We start from the raw sequence: 12,491 nt of genomic DNA, 5'->3' as shown, positions 1-12,491 counted from the left end.
CCTGGTCAGAGACTATATAATCTAGAAAGGGAAGGGAGGATTTCTGGAAGACCCACTTCTCCAACTTTGCACAGAGCTTATTCTCCAGCAACCGTTGAAAGACCTGTCGAACACGTTTCCAATGTGTAGTCAAAGCGGGTGAGAAAATCTTGATGTCGTCTAGATACATCACCACATTGACATATAACGGATCCCGGTGGATGTCGTTAACTTGCTTATCATTGCTTTGCATCAAAAGAGCCTTACAGGCAAAGACATTGCTGCTTGTAAGATTACCCCAAAATGAACCATTTATCGGATCATCCAGTACTTCAAGGAGAGAGGTTCATTTGCTATGAAGAAGGCTTCAGGGTGTCCATGAAATTCCAGCAAGTACCAGGACCTTCTCCTAAAGAGGATTCAGCTATGGGATCGGTTCAACATCAGTGCAGAGCTTCCTCAGACATCTGTCAGTGCATCTGCACGCACAGTGAGGTGAAGGCTTTTGGAGGCTGGACTGGTGTCAAGAAGAGCTGCAAAGAAGCCACTTCTCTCCAAGAAAAACATCAAGGACAGACTGACATCCTGTTTTAAGTATATTGATTGGACTGCAGAGTACTGGGGTAAAGTTATTGTAACGCTGGCGGCAGGTCCCTCTCCTGCCAGTGGTCTCCGTCGCTGGATCCTGTACCTTGCTTGACAGCCTCCTCCACCACGAGGTCGCTAACGTCCACTGATGTCTCCTGCTCACGGCAGCCGGATCCCAAGTGTGCGCTGGCCCAGGCCGTTTCTTAAAGGGCCAGCATGTAAGTATATAATGGATGAGTGTAATATAGTGAGTTCAGGTAGGTATATAATGGATGAGTGTAATATAGTGAGTGCAGGTATGTATATAATGGATGAGTGTAATATAAAGAGTGCAGGTAGGTATATAATGGATGAGTGTAATATAGTGAGTGCAGGTAGGTATATAATGGATGAGTGTAATATAATGAGTGCAGGTAGGTATATAATGGATGAGTGTAATATAATGAGTGCAGGTAGGTATATAATGTATGAGTGTAATATAATGAGTGCAGGTAGGTATAAAATGTATGAGTGTAATGTAGTGAGTGCAGGTAGGTATATAATGGATGAGTGTAATATAATGAGTGCAGGTAGGTATATAATGTATGAGTGTAATATAATGAGTGCAGGTAGGTAGGTATGTCAGTAATACACTGCAGAATTAAGGCGGGATTCACACGACAGGGTTTCCCGGCCGGGTGCCGGCCGTTCATAAATCGGCCGGCACCCGGCTGCATTAGGAATAATAGACCCCTAATGGGGCTATTCACACGACCGATTTTTTGACGGGCCAGGAAAACCGGCCGTCAAAAAATGGGACATGCCCTATATTCGGCCGGGTACCCAGCCGCCCGGCTCCCATAGAAGTCTATGGGGCCGGGTAATACACGGCCATCACCGGAATGTGTCCCGAGTCAACCGTCACTCGCGCACTCTCTCCTCCTCACAGTGCAGAGTGCATGTGAGGAGGAGGAGTTGATGCCATTCGGACTAATGGCTACGCTGGTGATACTGTGTGGCAGGGTCGGGGTGTACAGCAGGTGGAAGGGAGCGCTGCGCTGGCTCCCTTCCCCTGCTTGTTACGGTTCCCGACCGCTGGCTGTGTTTTTACGGCCAGCGGTCAGGGTCCTTAAAACCCGAGCCATAGACTTTTTACGGCTCGGGTTTTAACTTGCTGCCCGCGCGATCGGGCAGCTGAATGTCGGGTCTCCGGCTGTCCGTGACTGCCGGGGACCCTGAGGAGAGGATAGAAGCAGCTTTCACTGCTTCTGTCTTCTACGATGTCTTTTTACACAACGCTCAATGAACGCTCAATGAACGCTGTGTATAGAAATAGAGACAGCAGCGGTGCTGTCTCTATTCCTCCCGGTGATCATGTGACTGGTCACATGATCGCCGGGTGCCGTTAGTGACAGACTGCTGCTGGGTCTTACTAGACCTAGCACAATCCTATTAGTGACAATCGTCACTGTGAGAGGGCTGATTTCCCCTGTAACTGGGGCTGCTGTGCAGCTCCAGTTACAGGGAAAAACATGGTGTAAAAGAAAGAAAAAAAATATTAAAAGTTCCAAAAAGGTCTTTTTTGACCTTTGAGGGACAGAACATAATAATAAAAAAATAAGTAAAGTGCAAAAAATTAATCCGATTAAAAAACGGTCAGGGGAAAAACCGGATGCAAATCGGGTCCAAATCGGCCGGTAAAAACAGCAACACGGCCCGGAACAGAATCGGAACGGATGCAAACCGGCCGGGAAAATCGGCCAAAAACGGCCGATTTTCCCGGCCGACACTCGGACCCTGTCGTGTGAATGAGGCCTAAGGCGGGATTTACACGACCGGGTCGTGCCCGAGTGCCGGCCGGTAAAATCGGCCATTCTGCCCGGCCGGTTTGCATAAAGTTTTGCATCCGGGCCGGGCAGATCTGGACAGTGACATCAGCGGCAACTCCTGAAGGGGAATCCCCATGTGTTCGGGGATTCCGCTTCAGGAGTTTCCCCTGATGTCACTGCCCAGATATGGACAGAGACATCAAGCGCTCTGTCCAGGAGCGGAATCCCCGAAAACACGGGGATTCCGCTCCTTCAAGGAGCTAAAGTGCGGCTAGCACATAGCAGAACGGGGAGATACCTCCCTGCTCTGCGATAGTGGCGTCGCTGCAGTAGTAGCACCCGGCCGGGAAACCCTGTCGTGGGAATGAGGCCTAACGCAGCATGTGATTACGATTTTTATAAATATTATTCACTTGTATTAAATAGATTTCTACTACATGTAAACATAAAGGTTTTCTATATTTTCTTTGCTATCTTTTCTCTACCCCACATGGCCACTCTATGGTGATGCAGGTGGGGGCGCTATTTCACTGTTTACCTCCGGCAGCAGAAGGGCGAGGTGCAGCCCTGCCACACAACAACAATCCTGGTTCCGCAGTAGAATTTTCTGTTTTTTTGGTGTAAACTTTTTGCATAGATTTTCATTGTAGGATCTGTACAAAGTGGAGCTGCCAGGAGATCGGAGACTTGATGAGATGGACGCATGCAGCTCCCGTCAGGAACATACTGGTTAGGTGAGTAGTCCCACCTCATAATATCCATGAAATATGGAAATAAATAGGTTTTGGACAAATATCAAACTATCACTGCCAGGCAAAAAACTTTAAAACAGAATTTTTAATAAATATTAACTGTAAAAAAAATAATCAAATACCAATTTAATTTTACTACAAAACACATATCACCTCGATCAATGGTACAAGCATCTTTGGGGTACTCCAGCGGGTAAAGTTCATAGAACAGGGTATAATACTAGTAATACCAGTTCAGTATCAGGGCATAATAAATGAGTAGTCCCACCTCCCCTTTCTCATCCATATTAGGCTCTGTTCACATCTGCGTTCTGCGTTCTGACGTTCCGTCGGAGGTTTCCGTTAGAACGGGACCCTGAGCAGACACCGACGAAAACCAGGGGTTTCCGTTTCCATCACCATTGATTTCAATGGTGACGGAGCCGGTGCCCGTGGTTTCCGTTTGTCTCTTTTGTGCTCCGGACCCTTCGTTTTGCCGGAAGCAATAGCTTAGTCGACTACTGAAATCAATGGTGATGGAAACGGAAACCCCTGGTTTCCGTCGGTGTCAGTTTGTGTCTGCTCAGGGTCCTGTTCTGACGGAAACCTCTGACAGGAACGTCAGAACGGGACCCCAATGCAGATGTGAACAGAGCCTTAGGGCATGACCAGACGTGGCGGAATTGCTCTGCAATTCCGCTGCGGATAGTCCGCAGCGGAAATCCGCAGCGTACACGTTTCTCCATTGCTTTCCACAGCTTTTTAGTTGGGTTCGTTTACACGTTGCGGACAATTCTGCGGAGCATAGGCTGTGGTGCGGAATTTGGTGTCCGCAGCATACACTGGCTGTTGCGGACGTGTAGCGGACTTGTTGCGGACTCATTGCGGAATTTCTCCATTGACTTCAATGGAGAGTGAAAATTCCGCAATGAAGTCCGCAGATGTTATGTGTGCTGCGGAGCGTACTGGTTTTACTAACATGATAGTTCTTCATTCTGGCTAAACCTATGTATCTCTAGATCTACAGCCAGACTGAGGAAGTCAATGGGGCTCCCGTAATTACGGGTGATTACGTGTGTGCACCCGTAATTACAGGAGCGTTAATAGGCGATGTCAGTAAATAGTCACTGTCCAGGGTGCTGAAAGAGTTAAACGATTGGCAGTAACTGTTTCAGCACCCTGGACAGTGACATCCGATCACAATATACATCAGCCTGTAAAAAAAATAGAAGTTCATACTTACCCATAACTCCCTGCTTCTTCCTCCAGTCCGGCCTCCCGGGATTACGCTTCAGTCCAAGTGACGGCTGCAGCCAATCACAGGCCAATCACAGGCTGCAGCGGTCACATGAACTGCCGCGTCATACAGGGAGGTCGGGCTGGATGTCGAAAGAGGGACGCGTCACCAAGACAACGGCCGGGTAAGTATGAATTTCTTTTTCTTTTACTAGGGAAAGGGCTGCCCCTTCTCTCTATCCTGCACTGATAGAGAGAAGGGAAGCCCTTTCCCCCTCAATACGCAACGGCCAGTCCGCATCAATTTAATGCCCATTTTAGGCAAAGCCGCGACAGAATCTGCAACGCAGATTATGTGCGGCATTGATGCGGACAGTGTATGCAGAACTCCGCCACGTCTGGTCATGCCCTTAGACTGTCACACAGAAACCTCTGCATGTTCTTTATATCCACAATTTCTAGTTAAAATCCCTCCTCATCGGGCTGCAGCGGCCAAACCGCAGGAGAAGTGGGGGGTGTGAACATAATCTTAGGCAGCCTTGGCTGGAATTACAGCTGTGATTGGATAGAGTAGGTCACATGTGGACACGAAGTCCCTGTTTACACACCAAGTTTTTTGCAGGTGGAAAAATCTGCCTCAAAATTCCTTCTGCCGCTTTTTTTACGCATTTTTCGACCACGGCCATTGAGCACCGCAGGCAAAAATGCTGCGAAAACCATTTTCTTTGCCTCCCATTGATGGCAATGGGAGGTCAGAGACGGAAACGCTTGAAGAAAGGGCTTGACGCTGCTTTTTCCTGTGAGTGTTTTTTTCTCGTGGGAAAAACGCCTCTGCATCCCATTGAAATCAATAAGATTAGTTTTCGGACGTTTTTTGGTGCGGTTTTCGATGCGTTTTCCACTTAAAAAAACGCTCCAAAAAAACTCTGTGTGAACTAGGCCTAATATTTCTCCATATATTACATGTGGCTTTTGCAGAATATTTGGCTGTGCATCCTTTGCATTACAATCTACTGCAGATTGTTACTGCTGCAAGTTTATGCAGTTTTCTAGAACCCTATTCACATTCATACTTTATGTGTCAATTTGACCATGGAAATCTGCAATAAATATGTAACATGTGAACATAGACTTAGGGGCTACACGTGATGTTTCAGGCTACATTTACACACTGCAACCAGGTTACATCACACTTGTCTTCTCTCCCAGATTGTCCTGGAGACTTCCAAACTAGGGAAGATCTTACATGATGTAGCTGCATAAAGGAAGGCAGTCTGCTGGGACTATTTGTGAGGGGGAACTCTGCTTGTAGTGGTTATTGGGGGCAGTCTGCTGGCACTAATTATTGGAGGCACTTTGCTGGCAATATGGTTTATTGAGGGGGTCTCTGCTGGTAGTGTTGTTTATGAGGGGGCAGTATACTGGCACTGTTTAAGGGACAATACTCTGCTGGCACTGTATGGGGGCACTCTGCTTAGTCTAATGATGGGGTCGCTCGCTGATAACTGAGGCTTCTTAGCTGTCCTTATCGGTGGGGTTTACATAGGAAAGAAATTCTCAAACCACATCTCAAATCTCCCTGTAGTTGATTCTAAAAACAGACAAGTATGGCTCAGAAAAACGGCTGCAAACAAATAACCATTGATGTGAATGGAAATGAAGAAAATGTTTTTTGCTTTCTGCGATTATTATTTACATGTTTTATAAGACATGTTGCATCTCGTGTTATACACAGCAGGAGGCAACAGCACACGTCTTATCACACAGGAAGAGGAAATACATCAGAAAGGGAAACGGGAAGAGGAAGAGCAGCCATGTCAGGGTATGTTCACACGGCCTATTTACGGACGTAATTCGGGCGTTTTTGCCCCGAATTACGTCTGAAAATAGCGCCTCAATAGCGCTGACAAACATCTGCCCATTGAAAGCAATGGGCAGACGTTTGTCTGTTCACACGAGGCGTATATTTACGCGCCGCTGTCAAATGACGGCGCGTAAATAGACGCCCGCGTAGAAGAAGTGACCTGTCACTTCTTTGGCCGTAATTGGAGCCGCTATTCATTGACTCCAATGAATAGCAGCGCTAATTACGGCCGTAATTGACGCGGCGTTCAAGCGCCTGCACATGCCGGTACGGCTGAAATTACGGGGATGTTTTCAGGCTGAAACATCCCCGTAATTTCAGCCGTTACGGACCCCCGCCGTGTGAACATACCCTCATACAGGAAATACAGGGAAGTGACATCATCACAGGAGGTAACGTATATCCTGTGTGCGGGGACCCCAGAAATATGATGAGACTGACGTATCAGGGCTGATACATAGTAATGTTATGTTAATGTTATGTTATTATATATCATTACGTGTGTGTTTAGGCTGTGCTTATATATGTTAGTAGGTCGGACCAGAAGGATCGCGTGTTCTGTATACAAGCTCCAGATAAGAAGAACATGGATCAGCACATCAGCACCAGCGCTCCTGGGACTGCGCTCCAACCACACAGCATTTCATCCGGAGGATCGACTGTTCCGTAGTCCAAAACGTCACTTCTCGGGTTCTATTCCTACAATGGAGGAAAAAGTCAATTACATATTTTCAGTAATTATTGTTACAATATCTCCATTAAGGAAATCTCATGTATGGAATATTTTTTTGTATCACCTTAACTTCTGGTTACACCTGAAATGCCCTATAAGGGTATTTAGATATCATAGAGGGGGGTATCACGCTGGAGACCCTCTCTATGACCCAAATGGAAGCTCTGCGCCACCTTTGTCCAGAGGCTGTGTGTGGTATTGCAGCTTTTCTGTATTGAAATGTATAGGGCTAAGCTGTCCACACACCGCACATCACCTGTGGACAGGTGTGGCTCTGTTTTTGGAAGATATCAGCTCTATTTTTCTAATTATGTACAACCCCTTTAATTACATAATCTCTTTAGAGGGTTTTCTCCATCTCAGACGTTTATGTGATATCCACCTATGCGCATGCACACAGCTCTCTCCGTTCTGTACTATGGGAGTTACACAAATAGTTCAACAGCGCTCAGCTGTTTCCGAAACTTCCATAGAACAGAATAGAGAGAGGGACGTGCGAGGCCTTTCCGAAGTCATTCTCCACCTGGAATCAGCAGCCATTAGACGGGACAGGGATGTGGGAAAAAAGCAGGACAGGGTCAGGGAGAGACCTCCGTTTTCCACATAGGTGTCAGTCCCAGAGAAATAGTAAGATGGGAGTACCCCTTTAAATAAAACTTCTTAGTGATGATCCATTTTCTTAAGGTGTTTAATTAAACTATGGACAGTGGGGTCGAAGAACCCGCACCCAAAATATCTATACTGGAGTGACATGCCTGTTACTAACGCTGTATACAAGCTCCCCCCGTATAACAGACAGGGCCCTCACTGAGACTTTGTAGGGGCTCCTAGAGACAAATATATATTGATGTACAGACATTTTCCCCTCCGTTATTGTGCAGCACGACCTCCCCACATATAACAGGCAGGACCCTCACTGACCCCCTGGACAGACACATAGGCCTGAATATATTTATATCTTTATATTTTCCATTATTCACCTGCAGGAAATGTTATTTTTAGAAATGGGGAGAAATACTTCGAATTGTGTTTTTTTAGTTTCTGATGTTATTTTTGTTACTTCTCAGGTATAAGGAGAAAAGTATCCGGCACATACAAGATGAGACGTGGATGAAGATGTGCGGAGGACTGTACCCCCCCCCCCCCCGGGAAAGAGCGGGCTGTCACTGGTATTACCATGGGGCAGATTTACTAAGGCCTCATACACACGACCGTAGTGAGGTGCATTGACCGTGACTTGCGGCTCGTACGTCCGCGGAGTGTCACCCACGGCCACCCTCAAATCGCGGGCCGTGCATATGACCGCGTGCATTATTTTCTATGAGCCTGTACCGCAAAACACGACCGTAATAAGACATGTCCGTTGTTTTTGCGGTCCAGGTTCCTGGGCAATGCATGGACCGTGGAAACCAAGGTCGTATGCATGGGCCCATTGAAATGAATGGGGTCGCAATTCACCTGCAGATTTGCGGGTGAATTGCGGCCGCAAAAATAAGTTAGTGTGCATGGGGCCTAAAACTATCTGAGTTTTACACAGTGTAAACTGATACAAGGAAGTCAGAAATTGCGCCAAATTTATCACAGTGGTGCACGATGTATGATAGATTTTGCTAGACATGTTAGACACTTTTCTCTTCCTTATACCACCTCTTGGTTGGCTTAGTTTAAGACACGCCCCTTTATTCTAGGCCACGCCCCTTGTCAAGCACGCCGCAAAATGTGTCTAAAACAATTAATAAATATGGCGCACAACATGTACGCCATAATTCTGGCTCAATTTGAATAGTAAATCTGTCCTACTATAAATGTAATATAAATTTGGGGTTAGTATTCAGGGCATATTCCCTATTTAAAGAATTGATAAGAGTCGGGAATCCTTCAGCTTAGTCCATACTCTCTACTATCAGTCAGTACAGGGAGTAGTAGTACATATAAAACATTACATTGTCACCATGTCAGCTTTATTCTGCCTGCACTGACAGCACAAAGTCTTCATGGTGACTGCAGGACTGGAAGTCAAGGACCACCTCTATGATATCCGCGGGACCTAATAGGGATATGGCGCTTTTTCCATTTATTTGTTGTTGTACTGTAATGAGAATATTATTTACATGCAGTATTTATTGCTAGGGGTATTTTTTTTTCTGAAAATTCTATAAAGAGCAAGTGGTGTAGGATTGGTTCAGACTGGTGACATCAAGACACAAATGTGACCTCAAGAATTCGTCAATGAGCTGATAATCCCGGTGCCAATTCTGGCTGCAAGTAATATATAAAGGGGCACACCTACCTCAAGTACTGGCACAGTATTAGGTCATCAGGGTGACTGCAGGACTGGAATTAACGCTCTTTTATGAAAAGTGTGTTTTGCAATGTTCAGCACATGGCAGCTTTGTGTATATAGTAGTATATAGACCCTACTGCACTGATTCTTCATACTATACCCTAATAGAGCATAGTTGACAATATTTTGAATTTCTTTCTAGGGACACTTCGGTTTCAGATGGATTGAGACAGGACTTGACAGGGCCTACCTTTGACAGAACGTGGTTCATTGGGCATGGCTTGTCATGGGGCAGGGTTAGTGAGAATACACTTTGTGTACCAGATATTCCCTGTATTCTGTCCTCACTATAAAAACATTGCAGTAAGGACAGTATAGAGGGAGGGTATCGCCTGCAGAAGTGATCTAAGTAAGTATGGCACGTGACCACTGTGGCCAGTGATTGACTAGTGCGATCATGTGCCGATACGGGACATCACTGGTCCAGCCTATGTAAACAGGCCGGCAGGGGATTGTGAACCGCCGGCACTGGAGCCGCAGAGAATTAGAAGGTGGGTATTTGCTAAATGGTGCAATTTTCAGTTTGAATTACAATTTTTATAAAGCCTGGAAAACCCCTTTAATACCAAACCCTAAAATGTATTCAGACCCCCGGACAAATCCCCTTTATGTACTTCCCGCTCCTTCAGCAGCTCTGGGTCCCATTCGGCTCCGGACCCCACCTCTGCTGGCTGAGCCAGGAGCTGTTAGTGATATTGGCCTTTACATATTGGAGTAATCCAATAGTTAACAGCCAATTTTTTAAATAAAATCCTGCGATGTAGTTTGGGTGGGCACTGCGCCTTTGATTGCATGACAAATTTTTCTTGGAGTTCCCCTTTAAAAATTGGTAAGCGGCGGGTAACACAAATACTTCACACGTGGACAGTAAAGTAAAACCCATTTTATTTTGACTGTATTTCTGGACCGGACTGGTCCGGGACTAAACTTGACTGGTCCCTTCGTCAGGTTAAGATCAGATAAAGGGACAAGTCGTGCCAGAAACGCGTATTTAAATAAAATTCTACCATCGCTTGGCGCCCTATCTGTCCCCGTTTTGAAACCTTTGTGTTAACCGCATCTTAAAGTTGAGCGGATTTACTTGAATTTATTTCTCTTAGTTGAACATAGAACGCACTATCTACCTACCTGGCAGACAAAGGGTCTTGGTGTGGGTCACGGGGAATATCTTCAAGAGAGCAACTCTTCACTAGGACATTTTATTTATTCTTGTTTCAGAACTGAAGGGAATGTACCGTACAACATCAGCAGGAGGAAGCCCTGGTGTCGAGAACGTCAGCCATGGAAAGGGATGTGCCAGATCAAGGTCTCTACGCTAAAGAGGCAGCAGATATGAACCACTAATGTCCATTTAAGAATGCCGGAACGTCATCCGTCCACACCTCCTCCTTCCCATCCCCCACTGTCCAGAAGGGGTTTTTAAGATCCATCCAATTAAAAGACAACTGTCCAGAAGTCTTTGAAAATGAAGCCTTGTCCATGATTCGCAGGGCTGCGTTGAAGTACAATGGTTTTGGGTGTTTAATGGCAAGTCTCTTCAGATGCCCGGCAATGGACTTCCTCCCCTCGTCCTGTTTGGTAGGGTCTCTGCACTCCCTTTCCTGTAGAACAGCTGCCTCTACAGATTCCTAAGGCCATCCATATTTTTTTCCTGTCTGGCTGATAGCAACACATGTCAATAAAAACATACCTCAATGTATTTATTGTATTTCTAATAAAAATGGATAGACAAATACATAAAAATAATTTGTTTTAATTCCAAAGAACTTTCATAAAATCTATATTATACCTGTGTAATCAATTGTGGACATGGTCACTGATTCATTGAAGTCCAGCAAAGAAATCCCCCAGCCTGAGACATACTGTACTCCGTGTCAGAAGAACAAGAAGCTACAAAAAGAGAGACAACTGCATCCAGTCGATGTTCTTATCAACAAAGAGGTTTAAAAGGTGAGAAGACTAATTGACATTTTTTTTCAAGGTATTACTCTAGGGAGCGCTCCTGTTATCATCTTTGTCTCACACTGTATTTTCCTAAGGTACTGTATACATTTCACTCATTAATGCCGACCTAGCCAAGTGAGCACACAACAAACTAAGCCTGCGCACCCAAATAGAGTACCAACCATCTACACATCATTCCAATAAAGGAGTTTTGCCTTTGCACAGCGCTCCAAGGGGAGCACAATACAACTTCAATACTGCAAATACCTAACCTGAACGTCACATCTGCACCTTCCTCTTCTCTTTTGAAGATGTTAGTGTACAGAGTAGTAGGGGAATTGACCAGACATGATGTGCTGCCTCGTGGACTGTCCTATATTTCCAGAGCGAAGGAAAGATAGGTGGTCTGGCCAGTTGTAGACTTCATCCCTAACATCTGACACAGACCAAAATAAGTATTCGGCACTCAAAGCCAAAGTTTTAAGAAATCTCAAGTGCGCCAACTACAGCGGTCAGCCGCCATTCGGAACGAAGCGCCAACTACTGGATGTACCAGCAACCAGAACGGCACAGTGCCTGATGAAGGTCATGTAATGACCGAAGCGTCGCACTAAGCCTCTGGCATCTACAACCACTTGAAAAAAATCAAGATTTCTTCTTTAAACTTCAGCTTTGTGTGCCAAATACTTATTTTGACTACAATTGGGTTGGGACCCTATTCGTGCACCTACATCGTCTAGTGCGTTCTGAACCACTACTTATCTGGCACAGACCATCCTGGAGCTGAATGTCTCTGAGGCTGCTCTTTCAAAGTTGCTAATGTAGCTCATCTGGGCTCCATAGACCCAACCTTTATATATGACTCCTAGAGAAATGGGTTAGTGAAAGAAAAAGGTAAAATTCAGATCCTGGAGGCCATTGAGTATGTCAACCTTTAGACCTTGATTGGCATCTACGCCATATTTTCAGAGTAATCCATCAGATGTCTCAAGAAGAACATTTTATGAGGAAAGGACAATGTTGATGAGATTGCAGGTCCTCCTGTTTCTAATTCACATAATTATTACCCGGCATCCAGGTAAATAGTGCATACAAAGTCCAGAAATATAACCAGGCGACTGTCCAGATAAACATTGGATACAGCGCCCAGAAATGGTGCATTGTGCCCCGATAAATATTTCCTTAAAAGGAATGTCCGAGAAATTAAACTAGTTGCATGGAATGTTTTGAAATGAAAAAAACAGCCATTACTCTCCTGTTAAAT

General features: G+C 45.4%; 1 long non-coding RNA gene across 1 annotated transcript; it reads left to right on the top strand.

The window, feature by feature from the left end:
• The first annotated feature begins 6,522 nt into the window (after positions 1-6,522).
• LOC142728757 (uncharacterized) lies at positions 6,523-11,008 on the top strand. The gene is made up of 3 exons (XR_012877746.1): positions 6,523-6,940; positions 8,007-8,108; positions 10,502-11,008. It is a non-coding gene; the product is annotated as an uncharacterized LOC142728757 (long non-coding RNA).
• The last annotated feature ends 1,483 nt before the right edge of the window (positions 11,009-12,491 follow it).

This window comes from Rhinoderma darwinii, unplaced genomic scaffold (genome assembly GCF_050947455.1).
Source record: "Rhinoderma darwinii isolate aRhiDar2 unplaced genomic scaffold, aRhiDar2.hap1 Scaffold_69, whole genome shotgun sequence".
NCBI classification, from domain to species: Eukaryota; Metazoa; Chordata; class Amphibia; order Anura; family Rhinodermatidae; genus Rhinoderma; species Rhinoderma darwinii.
This window is presented reverse-complemented; position numbering and strand designations above follow the sequence as displayed.